Source organism: Dermacentor variabilis, chromosome 2 (assembly GCF_050947875.1).
Source record: "Dermacentor variabilis isolate Ectoservices chromosome 2, ASM5094787v1, whole genome shotgun sequence".
Lineage (NCBI taxonomy): Eukaryota > Metazoa > Arthropoda > Arachnida > Ixodida > Ixodidae > Dermacentor > Dermacentor variabilis.
The window spans coordinates 168,886,567-168,910,779 of NC_134569.1; the positions used below are offsets into that span (position 1 = coordinate 168,886,567).

General features: G+C 46.5%; 1 protein-coding gene across 1 annotated transcript in view; it reads right to left on the reverse strand.

The window, feature by feature from the left end:
• The window catches only part of LOC142572927 (uncharacterized), a 104,542-nt gene that overhangs the window by 30,601 nt on the left and 49,728 nt on the right, over positions 1-24,213 (reverse strand). Inside the window, exons 4-5 of the transcript XR_012826169.1 lie at positions 5,072-5,357; positions 656-763 (exon numbers count right to left, since the gene is read on the reverse strand). The gene's annotated coding sequence lies outside the window, so the exon portion shown is untranslated. The remainder of the gene's footprint in view (positions 1-655; positions 764-5,071; positions 5,358-24,213) is intronic.

Sequence of the window (24,213 nt, forward strand, 5' to 3'; positions counted from 1 at the left end):
GTAGCTGGGACGTCTTTGTAGTACGCTGTTCTTTTGAGCTTTTGTGTACGACATACGGTTTCCTGATTTATCAATCCTTCTTGTTACTTTTATTACCCCCTTTCCTTCTTCATCTCCTGAAGCCCGCAGTTAGACAGTAAGGTGTGCTTCTCGACCATTACAGCCCGGCCAGCAAAAATTTTCTTCACTTCCTCCATTGCACCATCAGTATAATGACACAACTAGTTAGCACCATTACTATTACTAGGCCAAGGTGGTCCTAGTCACGTCCCTCTGTGGTTCTTCGCATTGGACATAGGGGAAACCCAATCCTCAGGCACCACCTCTCTGAACACGCAGGTGTCCACATCTGCTTCTCGGCACGGTCACCAGTTGGCGACATGGTGCGGAGTTTATCAATGTAATGGCTAAATAGATAGCGTCAATTTCTTGATACTGTCCGACCCACATGCCAGAGTCCCGTCATCTGAATACCGCAATCAACCGCTCTTCAAGCGCCAGCGCTCCATCCTAGCAATATGGCCTAAAGCTATGATGCTGCAAATGTTCTATCTAAGGTAATCTGTATGTTATAACTATTAGGATATCTCAAAGGAACCTGTCCCTTACTGGCAATCCATATCATGCAATTGTGAGGAGAAGAAATTCAGATTACCTGTAACCTTGTAAACGGAGAATCCACGGGGTGGCTGATGGTGCAAGAACCCTAAGCGCTTCGCGATGGCGGAGAAGCGCTTCAGGTGGCTGCCTCCAGCCAATGTTGCTGTAAGGCATTGAGTATGCGTGTCAGTGGCTTTTCGCGTGACTCTTTAAGTGTTGTCATGGGCGAGCAGCATGCCAAAATTATGCGACACTAAAGGTGGCCGCTTGTCTCATGACGGAAAACATTACCTTTAAGGCCGCAACAAAATTGACTGTCTTGGCTTCTCTCAAAACTAAAAACGTTATCTTTAAGACGGTAAAAAGTTTGCTGTGCACGACCACGAGCTAAAGCTATGGCTGGAATAACAGAAGCTGCAGTTGAAAGATAATAATTCTGAACATCAGCTGAGGACAATAATTTCGCACAAGAAAGTTAAGCATGTTTTCGCGCACCCAGTTTTCGCGCTCTCAGCCATCCCTATGATCACGTCTACTTGCGACGAAAATTAGCAGAAAATAAAAAAAGTTGCTTTGTACATAATACGTGCATATTGCGCATTTCTTTTGGACGAGGCACGCAGGCGCCCCGACGAAGACGACGAATGCTCTCTGGCTCCCGAGCTGTCAGCTGAACTGGCCAGCGCTGCAGCTATCCGGTGTAAACATACTTTGTAAATAGTCTCTGCGTGAGGTTTTACATCTTATAAGGCGACTTTATTGCCTTTTACGCGCAAGCGTAACCGGCCACCTACTGAAATCGGCAAATGCTTGTTGGAAGCCGCGAAGGAGGAAACAGTCTGGAACTGAAGAGCATCGCGCGCCAGCGAAAGTACACAGTAGCGCGATGAGCGCGTCGCAAGTTAAAGCCTCCTAGAAGAAAGTGTAGGTAACGGTGAACTTAAACGGGATGGAGAAACAACACCAAGCGTGGCGGAGGAGGAAGGTAGGCGAAGGCATGCTGAGTTGACCTAGGTTGACTCCTCTGGCAGTTGCTACGGTTTTTGTGACCGCTCTCGAGGTACCGGGTTCCTGCCGTGATCGAGTGGCCGAGCGCCGAGCGAGATGGATGGAGCGCCAATGCAAGCGGCTGCAGGCCAACCGCGAGCCGACTCACGCTGAAGTCGTGGCGAACCACTAGGCTCAATCTGAACAAGTGCGGCAATAATCGGGGACTTGGCTCGCACCATACAGAACGCTCACACATGCAGCATACGACACTAGGAGGCGTTGTTAACGCGAGTTAAGGACATCCTAGTTGAAATCAAGAAAGAGAAATGGGGCATGGGCAGGACATGTAATGAGGAGGGAAGATAACCGATGATCATTAAGGGTTACGAACTGGATTCCGAGGGAAGGGAAGCGTAGAAGGGGACTGCAGAAAGTGAGGTGGGTGGATGAGATTAGGAAGTTTGCAAGGACAACATGGCCACAATTAATACATGACCGGGGTAGTTGGAGAAGTATAAGAGAGGCATTTGCCCTGCAGTGGGTGCAACCAGGATGATGATGTTGATGATGATGATGATGATCATGATGGCATGCCCAGGATACCTCAAAGGAACGTGCTAGGAGGCTTGCAACAATGCGGGTGTGCTAGGCAAGAGGCTGTACGAAGCTTAGAAAATGTTCAACTTCGTCAAGCCCGTTTGGAAGCCCAGCGCAGTGTCTTACGCGACGAGGAGGAAGCGCAGCACCCGGCTTCACGCGGGCGCCACAAGAATGTTTAACAGGGATTTCAGCAATAACTTGTATGGTACATGTGCATAGTGTGTGTGATCGTCTCTGGCATCTGCGAGATATACTTTTCGTCTACGAAGCATAGGCTCTCGGGCTGCAGCAAATTCCCTGAAGCAGACGTAACAGCCTTGTATGTTTGCAACACCTGTCAAACAGCGCTCTGCAAAGGTCAGATCCAGGTATCTCTCCACTTCCAACGTGTACGTGCGTCCGACGAAGCCACCTCACTTACCCAAGCGCAACTTGACTGTACAACGGCGGATACCCTACCGGATACCGCTTATGCGAATTCGGCGGCTGCTCGACAAGGGCAGCCAATAGAACATTCGGGGGCCTGTGGTGAACGTGCCCGTGGAAACTGATACAGCCGTGAGGAAGCGCGGCAGCAGCAGCGAGCTAAGTGACATTCGTGCTGTATATCGCTTCAACGCAAACTCAGCAGCGAGAACACAGCGCCATGCAGCTGTATGAGCCGCCGGCGGAGTCGGTAAATCAACACTTTTCCAATCGCTTTCACGATAATGCGCGTGCGGCCGAAGAATTCGCAGTTGCAAGTGGAGTACAACGATGTCCCTCCCCCTCTCTCCACTCCCCGAGGGACCACGCACGCGAACGATGACAGCGCGCTGCCTCCTCGCTTTCCCATTTTTAGCACTCCAGATTGAGCCGCGATTGTCGGCTCACCGTCGAACGCTTTCACTCGCACCATACAGAACGCTCACACATGCAGCATACGACAATAGGAGACGTTGTTAATGGCCTTGGACTTTACACAGAACATCGAGGCGACGACGACGGTAGAAATACGCATGTAGTGTTCATATGATTGCAGTCGTAGTTACATAGGAACGGCACCGATACGCTTGCTCGTAATCCGCGTTCACGAAGTGAAACGTTAGAAATTTTTCTATTGGCAATTGACTGCGATGATTATTCATTTGCACTACGTCATAACACACGCAGGGCCCCTCTCGGTAGCTGCGTCGTGAACTATCCTTGTGATATCTATTTGAGTTGCCGCACGTATGACACGCGAACGATGTATGCTAGCGAAAACAAACTTGAAAGATATGCTTCCTTATGTTCCTGCACTGTGGAGTTAATTTGACTGCTCACAACTGTGCAAGTGCAGACCGTCGTCAAAAAGCCGCACTACCGCAAACTCTAGGAAATTATGAGGTTTCGTAAACGCCCGATGGTGCATCCATCAGGCCGTCAACGCATGCGTGAAAATGCGGAACAAATAGTGCTACAGATATCCACGTGCAAGCTAGCGCTTTGAGACCCTTGTCACGTCAGGCTCGCCTCGCATATCAACAATTTACACATAAATTACGACGGCGGATAAGTCCTAGGTGGTCATGAATATAAAAATTGCGGGGCGCATTCATGGCTAAAATTCGCTGCGCGTCTCCCATCGTACTGTGACGCATGGGAACATTACAACAAGGTCGAGCGACTCACGTGGTGCGATTGAACACCGCTTTCATGCTGGGTAAAACTTCCACTTGCTCTTGAAAGTTCAACTACACGGTAAAAAGGTTAACACCCATAAGGGTGTTTTCTTGTCGCACTGGTAGCCCAATGACCGCTATGGCCTTGCGGAAATTTACAAATAACGACAATGGTGCTTGAACTAGACGTACGGTGACGAAGGACGTTCTTGAAAACTGTGATCCTTCTGACAGCCTTGGGCGAACAGGAAGTTTCATATTTATCCATGTGAAATTCACTTGCAGGATGTTTCTGTGTTGCCAAGGCGGTCAGAATGAGATAGTTCTCAGCTAAGTTTTTTGTCATGGCACGTCTAGTTAGAGCTCCGTTCCCGCCCTCTATACATTTTTGTAAGGCGCTAACGGTTAGGGTGTTACCAGTGCGATAAGAAAACACCATTCAGGGTGCAGATGGCTGTGCAACATGCAGCGCATCTGCCGTATCAATGCGTTGGCCTTGCTAGCTCACTGATTTTCAGATCGCGTGAGATATGCATACTTCTAAGATTACCTGATGCGAATATCCATTCTTCACTCGTTTCTTCACTTGTTTCTCGAATATCGCTTCTTCCCTCAGAGTGACAAATGTCATGTATCAAAAGCCATAACAGTTCGTTAGCTAATTAGCCAAAAGTAGCCAATTATCTTGATTTCATCGTTTATACTGCTGCTCTAAAACGACAGTATTCGAGGATCACGCCGCCAGACGCGAGAGCTACTCTCATCATCTGAAAAGCGTTGCTGGTTGCATTGCTCGCTGCTTTCTATCACAAGACCACACAAACACCGCGCGACAGCAAGTAGTGCTTCACAAATATGTGCCAATAGTACAAATGATACAACAAAGACAGTCAAGTCGTATATGCGAGTTCTCACGGCCATAGAAAGTGGGACATCTTTAACGACTCGTAACTACTGAAGATGGAGGAAATTTGATGGGAAAGAAGTTGCGTACAGCAATCCCAGGAAGAGAAATTTTCTTCCACCTCAAAATTTTCCGATAAGCTCGTAATGGGCTTCCTTTGTATTTTAATGCTCCAATTTCCGTGGATGAGAATTTTTCCCTTGCTAGAATTGGCATCTATCTTGCGCGATTCCACAGAGCGGATTTGCCAGGTATCCAGCGTAAAGTACAAGTCTAACGGTACGGTTGGCACTATATCTCCGTTTTTGTTTACATAAAATTTCGCCCACAGTACCTGTCACCGAAGAAACTCTGGTGAACGGCGGCTGCTTCTGATCCAGGACCTTGCCTCTCAGGTATAGGGAAAAACGGCGAGACAGCCGAGAGCAGTAAAGGATTGGATCCGCCACGGGCCAAGTCGCGGCATCGCCTTAGTGGAGCTTGCCAACGAGAACCACGGAAGCCAGCACACCATCGTTGACGCTGCCTGCTGACAGGATGGTCGAGGACTGGGAAGATGGTCTCGGGAAAGCCGCCTTGCCTCTGCTGTCGTCCATAACTAGAAAGCGCCGTCCGAACGACTGCGCGTGGAAACGTGACTTGAGCTCATGCCCTGCTCGAGACCCTCTTGTTCGAGCACTTGCGCGTGGCAACGCGCTGGATGATGATGATTAAGACCTAATATTATGGCTCATACACTGGGGGATTGGCCAAGAATCGCTTGTTGAGACGTTTACTTACTCTTTTGAAGCATTATCATCATCATCATCATCATCAGCCTAGTTACGCCCACTGCAGGGCAAAGGCCTCTCCCATACTTCTCCAACTACCCCGGTCATGTACTAATTGTGGCCATGTTGTCCCTGCAAACGTCTTAATGTCATCCGCCCACCTAACTTTCTGCCGCCCCCTGCTACGCATCCCTTCCCTTGGAATCCAGTCCGTAACCCTTAGTGACCATCGGTTATCTTCCCTCCTCATTACATGTCCGGCCCATGCCCATTTCTTTTTCTTGATTTCAACTAAGATGTCGTTTACCCGCGTTTGTTGCCTCACCCAATCTGCTCTTTTCTTATCCCTTAACGTCACACCCATCATTCTTCTTTCCATAGCTCGTTGCGTCGTCCTCAATTTCAGCAGAACCCTTTTCGTAAGTCTCCAGGTTTCTGCCCCATATGTGAGTACTGGTAACACACAGCTGTTATACACTTTCCTTTTGAGGGATAGTGGCAACCTGCTGTTCATGATTTGAGAATGCCTGCCAAACGCACCCCAGCCCATTCTTATTCTTCTGGTTATTTCAGTCTCATGATCCGGATCCGTGGTCACTACCTGCCCTAAGTAGATGTAGTCCCTTACCCCTTCCAGTGCTTCGCTACCTATGGTAAACTGCTGTTCTCTTCCGAGCCTGTTAAACATTACTTTAGTTTTCTGCAGATTAATTTTCAGACCCACCCTTCTGCTTTGCCTCTCCAGGTCAGTGAGCATGCATTGCAATTGATCCCCTGAGTTACTAAGCAAGGCAATACCATCAGCGAATCACAAGTTACTAAGGTATTCTCCATTAACTCTTAGCCCAAATTCTTCCCAATCCAGGCCTCTGAATACCTCCAGAAAACACGCTGTGAATAAAATTGGAAAGATCGTATCTCCCTGCCTGACGCCTTTCTTTCTTGCGATTTTGTTGCTTTCTTTGTGGAGGACTACGGTGGCTGTGGAGCCGCTATAGATATCTTCCAGTATCTTTACATACGGCTCGTCTACACCGTGATTCCGCAATGCCTCCATGACTGTGAGGTTTCGACTGAATCAAACGCTTTCTCGTAATCAATGAAAGCTATATATAAAGGTTGGTTATATTCCGCGCATTTTTCTATCACGATTGATAGTGTGTACATGGTTTATTGTTGAGTAGCCTTTACGGAATCCTGCCTGGTCCTTTGGTTGACGGAAGTCTAAGGTGTTCCTGATTCTATTTGCAATTACCTTAGTAAATACTTTGTAGGCAACGGACAGTAAGCAAGATCGGTCTATAATTTTTCAAGTCTCTGGCGTCCCCTTTCTTATGGATTAGGATTATGTTAGCGTTTTTCCTAGATTCCGGTACGCTCCAAGTCAAGAGGCATTGCGTATACAGGGTGGCCAGTCTCTCTAGAACAATCTGCCCACCATCCTTCAGCAAATCTGCTGTTACCTGATCCTCCCCAGCTGCCTCCCCCTTTGCATAGCTCCCAAAGCTTCCTTTACTTCTTGCGGCGTTACTAGTGGAATTTCAAATTCCTCTAGACTATGCTCTCTACAATTATCGTCGTGGGTACCACTGGTACTTTATATATCTCTATAGAACTCCTCAGCCACTTGAACTATCTCATCCATATTAGTAATGCTATTGCCGCTTTTGTCTCTTAACGCATACATCTGATGCTTGCCAATTCCTAGTTTCTTCTTCACTGCTTTTAGGCTTCGTCCATTCCTAAGCTGATCGGTCTATAGTAAGCTGATCGGTCTATAATTTTTCAAGTCTTTGGCGTCCCCTTTCTTATGGATTAGGATTATGTTAGCGTTCTTCCAAGATCCCGGTACGCTCGAGGTCATGAGGCATTGCGTATACAGGGTGGCCAGTTTCTCTAGAACAATCTGTCCACCATCCTTCAACAAATCTGCTGTTACCTGATCCTCCCCAGCTGCCTTCCCCCTTTGCATATCTCCTAAGGCTTTCTTTACTTCTTCCGGCGTTACCTTCGGGATTTCGAATTCCACTAGACTATTTTCTCTTCCATTGTCGTCGTGGGTGCCACTGGTACTGTATAAATCTCTATAGAACTCCTCAGCCACTAGAACTATCTCATCCATATTAGTAACGATATTGCCGGCTTTGTCTCTTAACGCACACATCTGATTCTTGCGTATTCCTAGTTTCTTCTTCACTGTTTTTAGGCTTCCTCCGTTCCTGAGAGCCTGTTCAATTCTATCCATATTATAGTTCCTGATGTCCGCTGTCTTACGCTTGTTGATTAACTTAGAAAGTCCTGCCAGTTCTATTCTAGCTGTAGGGTTAGAGGCTTTCATACATTGGCGTTTCTTGATCAGATCTTTCGTCGCCTGCGATAGCTTACTGGTTTCCTGTCTAACGGAGTTACCACCGACTTCTATTGCGCACTCCTTAATGGTTCCCATGAGATAGTCGTTCATTGCTTCAACACTAAGGTCCTCTTCCTGAGTTAAAGCCGAATACCTGTTCTGTAGCTTGATCCGGAATTCCTCTAGTTTCCCTCTTACCGCTAATTCATTGATTGGCTTCTTGTGTACCAGTTTCTTCCGTTCCCTCCTCAAGTCTAGGCTAATTCGAGTTCTTACCATCCTATGGTCACTGCAGCGTACCTTGCCGAATACGTCTACATCTTGTATGATGCCAGGGTTCGCGCAGAGTATGAAGTCGATTTCATTTCTAGTCTCACCATTCGGGCTCCTCCACGTCCACTTTCGACTAACCCGCTTGCGGAAAAAGGTGTTCATTATCCGCATATTATTCTGTTCTCCAAACTCTACTAATAATTCTCCTCTGCTATTCCTAGAGCCTATGCCATATTCCCCCACTGACTTGTCTCCAGCCTGCTTCTTGCCTACCCTGGCATTGAAGTCGCCCATCAGTATAGTGTATTTTGTTTTGACTTTACCCATCGCCGATTCCACGTCTTCATAAAAGCTTTCGACTTCCTGGTCATCATGACTGCATGTAGGGGCATAGACTTGTACCACCTTCAATTTGTACCTCTTATTAAGTTTCACAACAAGACCTGCCACCCTCTCGTTAATGCTATAGAATTCCTGTATGTTACCAGCTATTTCCTTATTAATCAGGAATCCGACTCCTATTTCTCGTCTCTCCGCTAAGCCCCGGTAACACAGTACATGCCCGCTCTTTAGCACTGTATATGCTTCTTTTGTCCTCCTAACCTCACTGAGCCCTATTATATCCCATTTACTACCCTCTAATTCCTCCAATAATACTGCTAGACTCGCCTCACTAGATAGCGTTCTAACGTTAAACGTTGCCAGGTTCAGATTCCAATGGCGGCCTGTCCGGAGCCAGGTATTCTTAGCACCCTCTGCAGCGTTACAGATCTGACCGCCGCCGTGGTCAGTTGCTTCGCGGCTGCTGGGGACTGAGGGCCGCGGTTTGATTGTTGTATTCATATAGGAGGTTGTGGCCAAGTACTGCACCAGGGTGGCCAATCCTGCTCTGGTGAGAGAGTGCGTTACCGGTTCTGGTCACCGGGATCAGGCCGCACTCCAGGCCTGTTTGTGCAATTTCTCAACACACGGTTTTTTTTTTCCCGGAGGAGAATTGCGCGGCACCGGGATTTGAATCACGGTCCTCTTGCACTGGAGACGGATACTCTACCGTCCCCGCAGGAGTTGAATTAAAATTTGAATTATGGTGTTTTGCGTGACAAAAACCACTTTCTGATTATGCACGCCGTAGTGGAGGACTCCGAAAATTTCGACCACCTGGGGTTCTTTAACGTGCACCTAATTCTAAGTACACGGGTGTTTTCGCATTTCGCCCCCATCGAAATGCGGCCGCCGTGGCCGGGGTCCGATCCCGCGACCTCGTGCTCAGCAGTCTAACACCATGACCACTGAGCAACCACGGCGGGTCCCGCAGGAGTTGTACGCCTCATTTAACCTACAGTGGCGCCCTATTTGATCAGTCAAGGTGGACCAATCTGAGCTCGGTTATACCGCATGGATGGCACTCGGCTAGAGAACCTGGTATTTATGACCTGCACATGTGTGGCCACACATAATTGAGGATATATAATTTTTTTTTTTAGGAGGGTTTCCGTACAGTGATAAAAGGAAGGAAAATACCTTTAAAAAAAAAGGAACATAACATGTGATTTGAACTCGTGATCCTTCAATGTTGCCCGGAAAGGTAGCTCAGTCGGTTGGTTCGTCAAGCCAGCGGTTACTTTCAAGCGCTATAGCTCCTGCTCCGAGCCTATATATTGTAAGGCAGTTTGTCGCGTATCATGGCCACGCATGCTTATATCGCCTTTCCGAAGCATTATATAACTGATTAAAACAAGAAAGGAAGCATGTGAAAACAAACAAAAATTGAAACATTGCAAATTTATTCGTTTAGTTGATTTTATGCAGAAGCAAACGGCATCAACCACGTCCGTGTGGCTGAAACCTATATTTTATGTGCCGAAAGATAGTGTTCTTTCTGATGATAAGATTAACCCTAATTCGCGAAGCGGAATTTCTAGAAGTCGTTTCCTTAACAATTTATATCGGCGCCATAACAAGAATTTGTGTGGCAATGTAATTGCAAGCACCATAAACCAGCGAAGCTTGGGTAAGGCCAGTAAAGCAGTGCCAAACCGCACACAAGACACGCGAGCGCCGGCAACGCGTCCCTACGGCGCCCGCCAAAGGCGTCTACTACGGCGTGCGCGATTCGCGTGGCCAAGGCCGTACAAGACGCCGCAGTTGTCTTCAGTCTGTACGGAGCAGCGGGCGAGGACGACATCGAAGCACCCTAGCAGCGACCAGCGCGCGAGGCAGGGGGGTCAGGCGAGGAGGCGATGCTCCCTCGCCTGACCCCCCTGCCTCGCGCGCCACAGGAGAGGGCATGCATCGGGGCCGCGTTCCTTGCTTCACGTGCGCACCGCGCCTTCTCCCCAATTTGGATGGACCAACCTTCCGCCGCGTCGTTATGCTGCGCGATCCTATTTTTCTACTCGGCCTTCACGCTCTCTCTTTCTCACCTCTCGCTCCCCCAGCTCGGCGAAGCTGCGGACGTCAAGAGACTGGTGATTACTACTAGTAATCTACTGGTCTGCTCACCACTTACGGTGATCAGACTGATAATCTGGTGATCACTGCTTCCGAATGTCTTGACAGACACCACTGTATTTTCCACGGAAATTTTAGGTGCTGAAATGCTGTCCATGTTGTTATTCATTCAGTGAAATCTCTATGAATCGAGTGAAGGCTGCCAACTGCTGCTTCCATTCCTGTTCAAGTCTCAGGTGCGCGTGCAGCGTTTCCAAGAAAACATGAATACATAAAAATCTTAACGCTAAACCCAACCGGAAGTGGTTTTTGGTGCTATATACCCTGTTCTTTCGTGTGAGCATTTTTACGGGGCTGGTGCTCGGATAAAATAAAGGGGGATACATGAAGGAGGACTTGCTTAGTAATTCTGTAAGATATTATTTTTAGGGATGATCGCAGTGTTGGTTAGATAGTGAGGCGTATACATGCTTATCTTTTTGTTAATGCTTTTTGATTACCCGATAAGGGTAAACGTTGTTAGTCCACGCAGGTCGCACCTTTCTGTGACGGAAGTTTCTCGAATGTTATCGCTGCTTCTATCTGTTGCCTATGTTGTCGCTGAACCTTATTCGCGACAATAGATCAAGTAATGAAAACACGTAAGGAAGTGCGCTTAAATTTAGCGTCACGGAGTAACGTAATCGTGGGTGAACTTTTTTTGGGCACAAGTCCATCCAACCAATAGTTTCGTGGCTTGCGTGATTACTTTTCGCGAGCACAAAGAGCTGAGGCGATTGATGCATTTAGACCGAGTCCTTTGTGATTCTTGTACCACCTGCTTTTTAGCCAATCTACGGTTCAAGGCACGTGTCATTTTCTAGGATCATCATCATCATATTAAAGCAATGTATACCTGAAATACCGCAATGCGAATGCGAATGCCGAAAGCCCAGATGAGCGTAGCGATTCGCTCTGGGCGAGATCTCAATATGAGTGGCAAATTTATTGCATCTTGCAAAGTAATAGACACCGAATGTATTAATGGATATTTAGCGCAAAAAGTAATCAAAATGCACTACAGCGTAATGACGCTTAACGTACGGGTAACACGAATATGTAATTGAGGATAATGCAGAATGAACGCTGTATTTGACCGTTCAAATAGGTTAACATTAGCAGCGCAGTTTCTTTCGTATAATTTATTGTGCGATAGAGAACGGTGCACAATAGAGTCTATTTGAGCGTCTTCTGTGTTTCAATGTTTACTGTAACCTTAAGAACGATATTGTATATTCTTGTATATAATTGCAGTATTTATAAATAAAAATAATAGCCTTATAAAGGACAACAAAGATCTATATAGTTTTGTACATGACCGCCTGAACATGATTGTTCAGGCGGTCATGTACCAGGTAAACACATGACCTGTCCAAGACTGCCTTCACACAGAACATACCAATGGGCTGTTAACTTCTTGGAGTGCGGGTATGCGTAGAACAGGTCTTTGCGGGCTCGTTGCGAGTGGATGCAGGATGTGTGATCTGGTCAGGTTTTTATCTAACTACTGAATTTTATTCTGGTAGTGTATTTTGTAGGCGCAGGTTAAAGATCGTGCAGCTTTAAGATCGCTGAAGTGTCTTGGACATAGTCCGTGTGCGTCAAAAAGCGTCGTTATTTGAAAACTAGATACTCTTTTAAGTATCTAAAGAAACCTTGAGAACTAACTCATCGTCCAAATAGCACACAATAAGAGCACACTACTTTTTCATAAGGAACCGCGAGTCACCAAGGCTTATGAACCTCAGTGCCGTGTGTGTATCCCGTATGTAGCCCCTTACTTAACGAAGTGTAAATTATCCAGTGTAGCAAACACCGAAGAAGGGATGTCCCCACACCGTCAAGTCCAGAGAGCATGTTATTTTACCGAAGGAGTGGTAAACATTTCCCACAGATAAATGCGTCATCCATGTTTCCCACGAAGAAAGTGGTAACTACGCAAGAAAAAAGTGCAAAGTATCTTACTAGCTCTTGTATATTCGTTCATTACGCATGAGTCACCGAGGGCATCGTGTGGACAAAATAAAATGAAACGTTTGCTTGCCAGTTTGATTCAGACTCTGTGGGGGTGGTTTATAGGGTGTGCCGTCCTTTAATTGCCTTTCAAATGTGCGCTTGGGGAACTGGCAACTACGCAGTCGTGAGCAGACATGCGTGCCCTCTTGACATCGCGCTTTTCCCAGGGAGGTCTCGCCCTCATTTTCACGTAGTGCAACGCCAGTGAACTGAAGAGATTAGCAGACAGGTTTCTAAGTGCGGGGGGGAGTGAAGGAGCGTGGACCTCGTGAGAGGTCCACGCTCCATTTTGTTCCATTTATTTTGTTTTTATATTAAAGCCACCACATATGCACTGTTTGAAGGGAATGATGACGTACTACATAATGTTGCTCCCAGTGCAACTTTAAAAGCAAGGTGAAGCACTGCTAGAGTTGATTCTGCCTTAGTACGTCCAGCTCGTAACTGAAGGCTACACAAAGGCAAAAAAGAAAACGAGGATGGTGATTGCCCTTGCATTCATTTGGGCTGCTGTTTTCAGTTACGTGCTGGACGAAATAACTAAAAAATAGAATGTTTTGTTTCGCTTTAGTATGTTGACCAAAAACACCACGTGCTCAACACGTGCCTGTGTTAATGGTGTATAACGAAACAGTGCCATATGGGGAATGCGGGCTAGCGTGGACATTCGCTCTCTGACCCTACCCAACTGAATTCCATACACTTAGATTTCACTCTCAGTAGAGGCATTAAGTTTTGCAGTGTCCCGTGAACAACAAAACTTTTTCCAGGCACGAAATTCCAATAAATCCGACGCTTGACTTTTAATTTATTCATCTCATATCAAATCTTTACGTTGAGTATGCACTTGGCAGAAACGCCATTAAACAGTTGAGAGCGAAAATGTTATGAAATGAGTGCAGGTATCATTACGTACTATCGCAGGCACATTCATCCTTGTTATTTGGTATTGCCAATGCTTCCTGGCACCATATTTGCTGCAAGCTACTCCATGAAGAAAAAAAACAGGCTTATGTTAATGGTTAAACAGTACGACAGTGCAGACATGTGCGACCTTTGATGTGTCCATCATAACAATATGGATATAGCATAAGCCCCATTCTTGTTGGTCTTTACACAAATAAGGGCAAAGGGCAGGTCTTTATCGCAAAAATCCAAAAATAAGCATCTTGCCTTACAGCAGCAACCTTGCGAACTCGTGAATCGGCTGTGCAATTTTTAACCAGCCCTGCATATGTGATGAATGCCGATGGGTCATAGCTGGCTCATGGAAAAAAATCCCGTTATGGCTATTGTATAGTAGTGGAGAAATATGTCTTCGCCTTTTACTCACGGATCAAGCAACTCATTATTTACACGCGATATGTTGAGTTGATTGAGGAAACATTCTTGCCAGCTGCAGGTCTGTCAGGAACCCAGCGCGACATTGACGACATTGAGGGTGAGGGCAAGGTGACGAGAGCATAATGTATGTAGCGTGGAGGAAGAAGCAAGTGAGAGCACTAACCTACGTAATGTTATGAGTGCAATTAAGCGGACAGAGTTCTACACCTCCGCAACGTGGAATTGCTTCGATGAATTGCATTGGTCGAAGACGCGCCCCTAGGCTATCCTGCATGCCGAGGCTGTGAAGAAAAAGAAGTGCGTCCGTCCGCATCTAACGCCTTCTTGTGTGCGCGTCTTTTGTGTTTAGCCGGTATCCCCTTTTTCAAATGATAATCCCTTGCAGCATAAGCCCATACACTTTAGTCTTGATTATAAATCTTAACGTTCACCGCCAATTGTAACACCCTTTTCATTCTTTTTAGTGGGAAAGTATATTTTAGAAATCGTTTATGACAGGCACCACTCAACCTTTCCAGCTATATTTGTCGGAGAGGCGAAAATTGCCTTTATAAGCAATTGCGACTCCAAGTGTCAAATTAATATATCAATTTTTTATTGTTTAGGTAATTACATGTCACTTTCTGCTAAACAAAAGCAACAAAATATTTAAATTATCTTTTCTTAGAAGTAGCAAGACAAGCACTATTTTTGTGATATCCGACCTTCAAGTGTTGGTATTAAATGCAATGCCTTTATACGTACTTTTCCAAAAGAGCGCCTGGAGTAGTTCGTAGCGCTAACATATTTTGTAGGAAATTTCTTTAGTTTAGGGGGGTTACCTCTAAATTGGAGCATTCTTTTAGGATTTCTGCTAAGCCAACGTTGGTTTATTACAAATCCGTTTGAATTTCGCAATTGAAACATTCGTTCTAACTTTCATTACAACAAAATAATTAATGAATCTGTCATGTAAATATCGCGATCTGCTCAGCAACCTCTGTCGAGCTTTTTGATAATCTACAAATAGCACTACGCGCTCCATAGATAGTTGACGTTTACGATTTATTTTTCTCTAGAAGCCATACTGCACCGCAACTGAACGACCACGCATTTTTACCAGAAACAGCTAAACAAGCATTTAGAGCTATTTCCCGGTGCACCATGCGCTTTTATGTCTTTTTCAATTCATTTAGTTTGGAAAATTGAAGTGACCCACACTAACTGCCACCGACGAAGTCTCCGATGAACCAGAGCCCCTTCCGGTCGCAGATCGAGCGCTGAAGGACCTGTCCTCCCTGGTATGGGTAGGAACGGCGAGACAGCGCGCAGCAGCACCGGAACGGCGCCGCTTTGAGCTATGTCCCGGCGTTACCCTGCAATAGTTTGCCACCGGGAACCGCGGAAGCCAGCACGCCACCGTGGAGGCTGCCTGCTGTGAAGATGGTCGCGGCCTGCCACGTTGCCTCCTCGGCCCGCTCGGAGCGCCTTCCGAACGAGTGCGCGTGGAAGCGTGACTCGCGCTCATTCGTTTCTCGAGCGTCTCGGGTTCGAGCCCGTTCGCGTGGCCACGCGGTGGAACGCGGCCAGCTCCTGCTTCCTCTTTTTCGATTTGCCTCTCAATTGCGCGTGAAGCGCCTTCGACCAAACATGAACGCCTACAAAATCATGACGATGAACAGCTTTGAAAGCGTGGAATTTTCTGTGGTATACACCATATTCTTCCCTGAAAATGCTGTTAGAGGGCTGGTGTTTCGGTAAAGTAAAAGAAGGAAACATGGCAGATGACATGCAGAGTAATTGCGTACGATCGCACTTTCGATAAAAGAGCACACTCCTGGTAGTATATTGACACGTGTTTCTTTTCGTAGTGTCCTCTTTTCACCGGTTAACAAACGTTATACGTTGGCGCCTGGAACAAGACGCACTTTTCGGTAACGAAAGCGGATACGTGTTAATTTCTAGGATTATCATCATCATGTTAAAGCAACGTGTACCTAAAAAATGCAATAAGAATGCAAAAAAAGTAAGCGCCGATTGGCCTTCGGATGCTCTCTAGATGAGACTTCAGATCACCCCTATATTTTATTGTATATTTTAATATATGTAATAATGTAATATAATAATGTCATATAGTAATAATACAGCATATGTGGTCCAGAAATCAAACAATTATCTGCGATAACGCAAGAATGCATAACAGAGCGGTAGCACAGTTATGCAACGAGAATATTGAAACGTGCACGCTGTATTCGATTAAGTGCGGAAGACTTTCAGCGCAGTTTGTTTCTAGTAGTGCGAAGAAGAACGCAACACAATAGAGCGTCTTCGAGCTTTCTACAAAATCGGCTTCAATATTTATCTGCTGAAAAGTAGGCACAACGAATAAAGTGAAATGTGACAAGGGACAGAAATAAATAGCTGTGTTTTTACCGATAAATTGCCGATAGATTCATTTAACTAAAACGGTACACTAACTATGCTCCTGTAGGCGATGTTTATTTCTGTGTTGAGGTGCTAGGTGAAATATTTTACGTCGAACCATCCGATTGCACAAATAGTGTTTTTGCAATCTAGTTGATCAACATTCTTGTATTCTGTTGGCGCGGAGAAGACCGTACGAACGACGAAATTCCGGTCTTTGCTAACGACATCACGTAATGGTCAAAACCCAGTAATCTTGATACGCAATTCCAACAGCCGCAAAATTCTCCTGACGCCCTTCATGCATACATATACAGGATGCTAGCCTCATACTGTGAGCCTGGAATTCTTGCTACAATCATCTGGTTAAAAAATTAAGGGGGAAATGGGTCTCCGAAGATGACTTATAGCTTCTACATTGTCCGATACTTGATGCCGTAAAGTGAAGCGTTTTGTACGTTTCACCTTTAAACACATTATTCGTGCTAGGGTGCAAACTGGTTAAGGTGACTTCGACGTGGACTCCGCACTTCATGCGGAGGACTGCGTCAGAGGGGTTGGGCCCGTGAAAAGGTGACATGGTGGCTCTTTCCTTTTCTCCCATGTTATTGTCTATCAACCGCAGTTCCACCGACTGACATCTCAACAATCTTTAATGTCCTCAACAGAGAAGCCAAGAGGACAATAACGGCATTGCTGCGAAGTTTCTGCACGAAGTAGGCCTGCACGTATTTAAGCATATTAATACGCCGTGTGGCAATCACTGCGGTAACAAAAACTTCGGCATTGTCTTACATTCTTGTAACGCGTCAAGGCGAAAGTCTGCTTCACACGTGGCAATGCATGAAGTTACACGGTCCGAGGGGTCAGTCATAGCGGGCCGCAGCTTCCTCAACGACACATGGCTTAGAAAACAACATGCCCTAAATGTTTCGCCAGTATTGTGAAATGACGGGACTTCATAAGTACAAATTTCATTATGTGAATGGGCTTTCTTGTCTATATTACTGGAAGGGCGTGAGCTCTAAGTCGAGTGACGCAATGCTCAGTCGCTCTGCGCAATCTAGAGTGCCACCAGCATGGTTTCAGCAGTATTTTTCCACCGCGCCAGATGGTGGCGTAGTCCTGTATAAAACAACAATCCTTCCAACTATTAGATTTTTTTATTTAGGAGGATTTGTCGCGAAGCATATGGCTAGAAAAGATAAGTTGGGAAGTCAATACTCCGAGTTGCAGACATGTAGAGCCTAGGTGTTAGTGGCACACACCCAATGTGACGGATTGGGCGATTTGGTTAAAAAGAGACTCGAAGAAAAAAAAAAACTTCTTAAAAAATAATGTGCCGTCACCGCCTTGGATGCGATTGGGCACTTGGACTGTGCATTACACTCCCGGTTATACTGTCTCTTGGGTTGTGGGCACTAGGAAACTGCAATAGGAACGTATTTGATGCCATATTTTAATTTGCAAGTGAAACAAAGAGACTGCCATGCTAATCTCATTGTTTTACTTTCCTCAATATGTAAAGAAATATATTAAATTCAAACTCTAAAATAATACAGCCTTAAAATTTATAACGATTAGTATCCATTTGATATCATTTCTAAATTACAAAATTCTATTTAAGTATTCTTCCCTTCTTACCTTCTGCCGCCCAATTCATGGTCGATCCCCCAGAGTGGGTGATGCCATTTCACTAGGGAACAAGAACAAGAATGGTCCGGCAGTTTTGGCTGTGGTGGCCTCCAGTGGCGGCTCGAACTCCTTGCACTCGGGCGGCATCTTCGTCTTTCCAGACGGCTTAGAGCTGGTTTTCCAGCAATGAACTTCTGTAAGCCGCCTCCCAGCGGCGGCGACCCCGACGGAAAAGATCCCCGGCGGCCCGCGCACTTGGGGCGGCGTCGGGAAGAAGCGAGCTCGAGGCTTCATGCACGCTGGTAACGGCCGCGGTTATGGACACGTCGCAAACGGTGGCGGTTTTAGTACCGTTGTTGCCGGCACAATCACAGAGAACTGTGTCGCAGCGTTGCTCTGTGTCCGCACGCTTTAAAAACTTCAGTCGGGTATATTACTGAGTAACAGTGATGCAAGAGGGCCGGGCTAGGGTAGGTGTGTGTTTACACTAAGCATAAGGTTGCGGCCTCGTTCCTGTTTAATGTATCGTGCGGTAAAGAGAATGTGCGTCTTTCGAGTCTCTAATGTTGGGTCAGGTCTCTGAACGTGGTCAGGCTATCGTCCCACGCCCATTATGATTCTCGTTCTTGCTGCGTTTTTTGTCGTATAGTGTCCCGACCTGGCAGATCCGACGCCCCGCTCTCGGGTGCGGCCACATAATCTACAGCGGCTCGGCCTGTGAGACTTCGAGCCACGGCATGGGCCGCCTTGTGGCCCACGAGCGGTACGTCGGTGTGTGCCGGGGTCCAGAGGAGGAAGACCGTATAATTTTGGTGTTGCGAGGGCGATGTCGAGCTGCCGTCGTCACACTTTTGGAGGATGGGGGCCGCTTCCCGCGAGACGCGGCCGCGCACTAAGCCGCGGGTCGCCACCTGAGAATCACTGATCAGGATCAAAGCGCTCGGCACTGTGGCGAGGGCTAGAGACTCGAGAAGCCTTTCAGTGAGAATAGATGACAGGGCTAGAAGGCAGGAAGGATACGTAGTCCCTTGTTTGTTACAGATGTGACAGAGAAGGGACTATATCAGAACAGCTTAATAATAATAATAATAATAATAATAATAATAATAATAATAATAATAATAATAATAATAATAATAATAATAATAATTGCGGAATGTGGCATCACAACCTCCGTAAATTCAACCTCATTATGGCGTGTTGGACAGGATCGAGAATTCTAGGGAAACTGCAGTCGCAGGATTTCTGAATTCGATAAGGTGTTTTGTAGACGTTTTATTAAGGCAGAAATTTGCGTTTAGCTTAGGCAATGTAAGCCGTAATCAGCAAAGCGCAAACTCCGGAGGGTCTGGCAATAGAGTACGGCATTTCAGTGAAATATAATACACAGTGACCGGGTACGGAAATTAGTTTTAATGGTGGACTAAACAATGATATGTCAGCAATATAATCGAGCTTGTTCTCCCAGTAAGCGCCGAGTACAACAAAAGCAAATCGTAAAACAGTGGATGCTGGCAGATATTTTGGTAACTTCTGCAAGGCTAAACTGTTAGCCAATTATGCGGCATGAAAAATAGGTGTCAAATCTGGCAGTCGAAGCTACAAAGACCAGCCAAAATGTGAAGAGAATATGCCAACTCTCATCTCATCGCATATGATGCCAGCATCAGTTGCATCTATCTTACTTCCCTGTGCATACACGTCACATTACCGTTGTTCTTGTTTCCTATCGAGCATGAAGCTCCTATCAACTATCGGAAAGGGTCGGTGTGGGGGCATTACCATATTTAGGTAAAAAAGCACCGTGCATGCCATTCCTCCTTGGCTGTGCTCCACTACTAGCCATACAGGGGCAAACTAGACGGTTAAGTGGACAGCGGTCACCTTAATTCTCCTTCCAATTCTCATGGAGGCGTCAAAGAAGACGCGTCGGCGAACACAGCATCCAAGTCAAAAAGGTTGCAGGCTACTTTCCTGTCCAAACAATATGGCGGCTGAGCAGGGTGCTTGGAAACTCAACGGGATTGTCGTCCGCCCACAGGAAAACGCAGACACGCTGTCCAATGCCCTTTAATGTAAGTCATATTGTGCTCTTCATAGTTTCTGAGTGGCAAAAATTTTAAATACACAAGAAAATTGTATACATTTCTAAACATTTTCTTTGTCGCCGCGTGGTGGCCTCACGTCGCAGAAGTGTCTACCGAACGGCTCGAAACGCATTGCATTACTCGACTTCTAAGCTGTCTCGGCTCCATCCTTAGCTATACACGTAGGCTGTCTCCGATTCTGGCCGGAATTGGGACACACGCCTAGTTCATCGCTGCCCGCCGTTGTTGTTTAGTGGCTTTGGTTTTGCGCTGCTAAGCACGAAGTTGAGGGATCCAACCCCGGCCCTGGCGGCTGCATTTCGATGGAGGCGAAATGCAAAAAACCCGCGTACTTAGATTTAGGTGCACGTTAAAGAACCGCAGGTGGTCAAAATTATCTATGGCGTGCCTAGTTGGTTTTGTCACGCGAAACCCCAGCATTTAATTTTAGATCATTAGGTTGAGTTCCGGTTGCATCCGCCCATTTACTCTACTTTTCGGCACAGCTTGCAGGCGGCGCAGTGTGTCGGCAAGTTTGTGACACAAAGTTCCCACCAGCCGTGCGTCAGCAAATAATGGCCAAGGGCGCTATAACGTAAAACTATTCCAAACTTTTCTAATCCAAATCTTCAATCAGCCCTCCGCGATTGGTCAAAAACTTTTTTGGACCAAGCAGACTTCACTTGTCTGTCACGCGACGTCACGAAAACTGCGATAGCTCCTGATATGACATGACGTGTACACACTGACTATGCATGATTTGACCAAGCAAAAGAAAAATATTTACTTCTGATTTGACGCCTTTTCGCCAGTAGCCCTCGGCTATTGGTCAAAAGTTTTCGGGCTGCACCAACTTCAGCTGCCTGTCACACGACGTCACGAAGCCGCGAAAATTCACCGCGTCAGAGTGACGTCTACGCGTTAAAGATGCATTATTATGCTGAACAAAGCTGAATTATATTCCGAATAGCCGCAGGTTGCCCCTTCCCGAAAGGAATAAAAGATGACTGCCGCCGATCGTTCAGGCGCTGGCTACTCGCACCTGCCTGAGGCCATAGGTTTATTTGCCTATAATGAAACTTTTTCCGTGGCCATGTAATGTTTTCGAGCACTTTCGGCACGTTTACGACCTCGCTTTGCCAACTCTTCGTTGCTGAAGATTTGTTTTAGCGATATTATTAGCCTTCCGTGGCACGCCGCCCTTATTTTAGACAAGCCACCGCCACCAAAGGTAGGGAAAGCGGACCAATCGTATGCCCCGGCATCACTCTCTTCATCCGGTTTTCTATTTTCAGTGCGCTGGCTCGGCCCCATCGGAACCCTCTCCCCTTCAGCGTGTTCTTCGCCTCCTGGCAGCTAGTTACATACGAAATACCACTCAATGTAGGCAATGTTGTATTCGCTTCACCTGCCGGCCAACACCTCGACAGAGAAGCTGCTGGCCCTCGGACTCCACAACACGTTCGAGGAGCTCAAAGAAGCACAATTAGGGTCGCAGCTGCTCAGACTCCAGCAGACTACCACGGGCAGAGAGCTCCTAAGGAAACTGGGGCATAAAGAAATTGAAAGGGAAGAACAAAGAACGGCAAACCTACCCGATGAGTATCGCAGTACCATCAAGGTAGGGTCCCTGCCAAGAAACATGGACCCGGATTTACACACAGCCAGGCGGAACGCTAGGGCAAAGTATGTAGAAAAATACCTAGCAACCAAGGCGAACACGGTATACACGGACGCCGCGGTATATCCTCGAGAACGGAGGGAAAAAGAACAAAGAGTCGTCGCGGCAGTAATAGGCTCGGACTATAGGGAAATCGCTTGCGCGTCGGCACGGGATTGTACGGTAACCGAGGGAGAGGAAATGGCTGTTGCTCTAGCAGCTGTGGAGGGCTACCGCACAAATAGATCCCTCATAATTCTAACAGACTCCAAGGAAGCCTGCCGAGACTACATTAACGGCAGAATCGGTCTAAAAGCGCTCCAAATCTTCCTCCGCGCTGGCCAACAGAATAAACGCATTAAACACACCATCTTTTGGGTACCGGGGCACACTGAGATTGAGGGCAACCAAAGGGTAGATAGGATCGCTCGCGAGCATACAAACCGAGCGGACCTAAACAGAGATCCTGAGGACTTCATGACAGTGATCCCAACGTACTCTGACATACTAAATTACCATAGAGGGACGAGGATGAGATATCCCCCGCCTCACAGTACACTCACTCAAGAACAGGCAGTTTACTGGCGAAAGCTGCAGACAGGAACTTTCCCAAATTTACATACACTATACAAAATGTTCTCAGGTCAATACAGGGACACATACCCGTGGTGTGGCGCAATACCCACACTTTATCACATCACATGGGAGTGCAATACGAATAAGGCATTCCACAAAATAGAAAATCCGAGTGCTCCGCACTCTCCAGCGTCGACCCTAGCCTCCAACGGAGGCTGGTGGATCATGCCCGACGAGCAGCCACGCTCAGTGGTGCCCTGGAATAGGGGCGCCAACCATGCAGGCCGGAGATCATCAACTAATAGAAGATCATGACATCCGGCACGACCGCTGAATTACTCTTTCTAGGGCAATAAAGTTCACTTCCTCCTCCTGTATTCGTTCCGAAAGCAAAGCCAAGTGACCTCCTATAATCTTCGAGAGCATTTGATTGAGCAGTTCAGGCAGCGCTGCGGGTGACCGCCCGATGCTTGCGTCGGCGGTTACGCAAATTTGATGTCTGGCGACTGAAATAAATACATATTGGAATAGTTTGATACTATAGGGCCCCAAAATAAAAGGACAACCGAACGCACTGTATCTTTTGGTATGTCATTTATTTACCAGATATACTAAAGCATTATTTGTGAAACTACCAGCACATGCGGTTGAATTGCGCACTTTGTAAACAAAGAGACTATGTGTACTATATGGCTCTTAATGCAACAAAAATCTGTTCGCAGTTTATGAACTTTCAATGTTTTGTGCCGATTGTAATAAGAGTTGCGCTTTAGTGCATTTTCTTGTGTGCAATAAAACACTATCCCACAAAACCGTCGCAGCTCTTGTACACATACAATAACGCCCTATAAGCTCGGTTCGCAAGATTGTGACTCAATTCAACAATACAAGGTTGACGTGTTTCACTGGCGTACAATAGACTCACATGAAGGCTTTTTGCAAGACATCGTCTGGCTTTGGTGGACATTTGTTTGGAAGGTCGGAAACAAACAAAAGTTCTCCCAGGCAAGCAAACAAGCCTTCCAGGACACTTCGGAATAAATATACAGCATAAATAAAATGTTCAAGAATATTAGCATAACCGTCTAAATTGAGTAATATATATATGTAGGACAAAATAAATATAGACGGGCACTTACGCTACAGTTTAAAGCAGACGCTAACAATCATCGCAATATGAAGAAACCAACGAAATAGCCTAGTACGAATTGTCTGCGCTGCGCGATCGAATATAATAAACCTACAGCAAGGTTCATTTGAGGCAATGTCTGGCTTTGGTTGATGGTTGTTTGGAAGGTCGCTCGATGAAATAAAATTTTGGCAAACCTTCTGAAACGCTTAGGCAAACCTTCCGGAGCTCTTTGCCAAACCTTCCGGAACTCTTTCAAACGAATGAAATATTACGCAGAAATTTAAACGATAAATGTTAACGAAGATAATAACGCATACATCCATAAATATATAGCGGGCCAAATACATGGGCGCACGTAAATACGCTAAAATCAGAAATTGGCGCGAACGGTAGTCGCTACCGGAAATAGACGCAAGAAATCACGCGTACATATACCGCCACCACAGCTAGGGGAGCTAGACCCGCGCCGGACGTTTCGCCGCTAAATACACTTGTAATTGCGGCACCGTGGGGACTGGCGACACCGTGGCCGAAACACTCCTGATGAATGGTGGAATTCTCGGCGTGCTGTATCAGAGGTGTTCCATCGGCGAAGGAGTGTTAATCAGCCGTCGCCGGTGGCACTTCTTGGCGATAATCCCCTGCTTCGCCCTCGCCCGCTTCCGCATGCGCCGTAGCCACTTAAGCCTGTGCGCTCTCCAGTGTGGCTTTCGTGAGCTCCAACGGGCTGGCCTTGCACA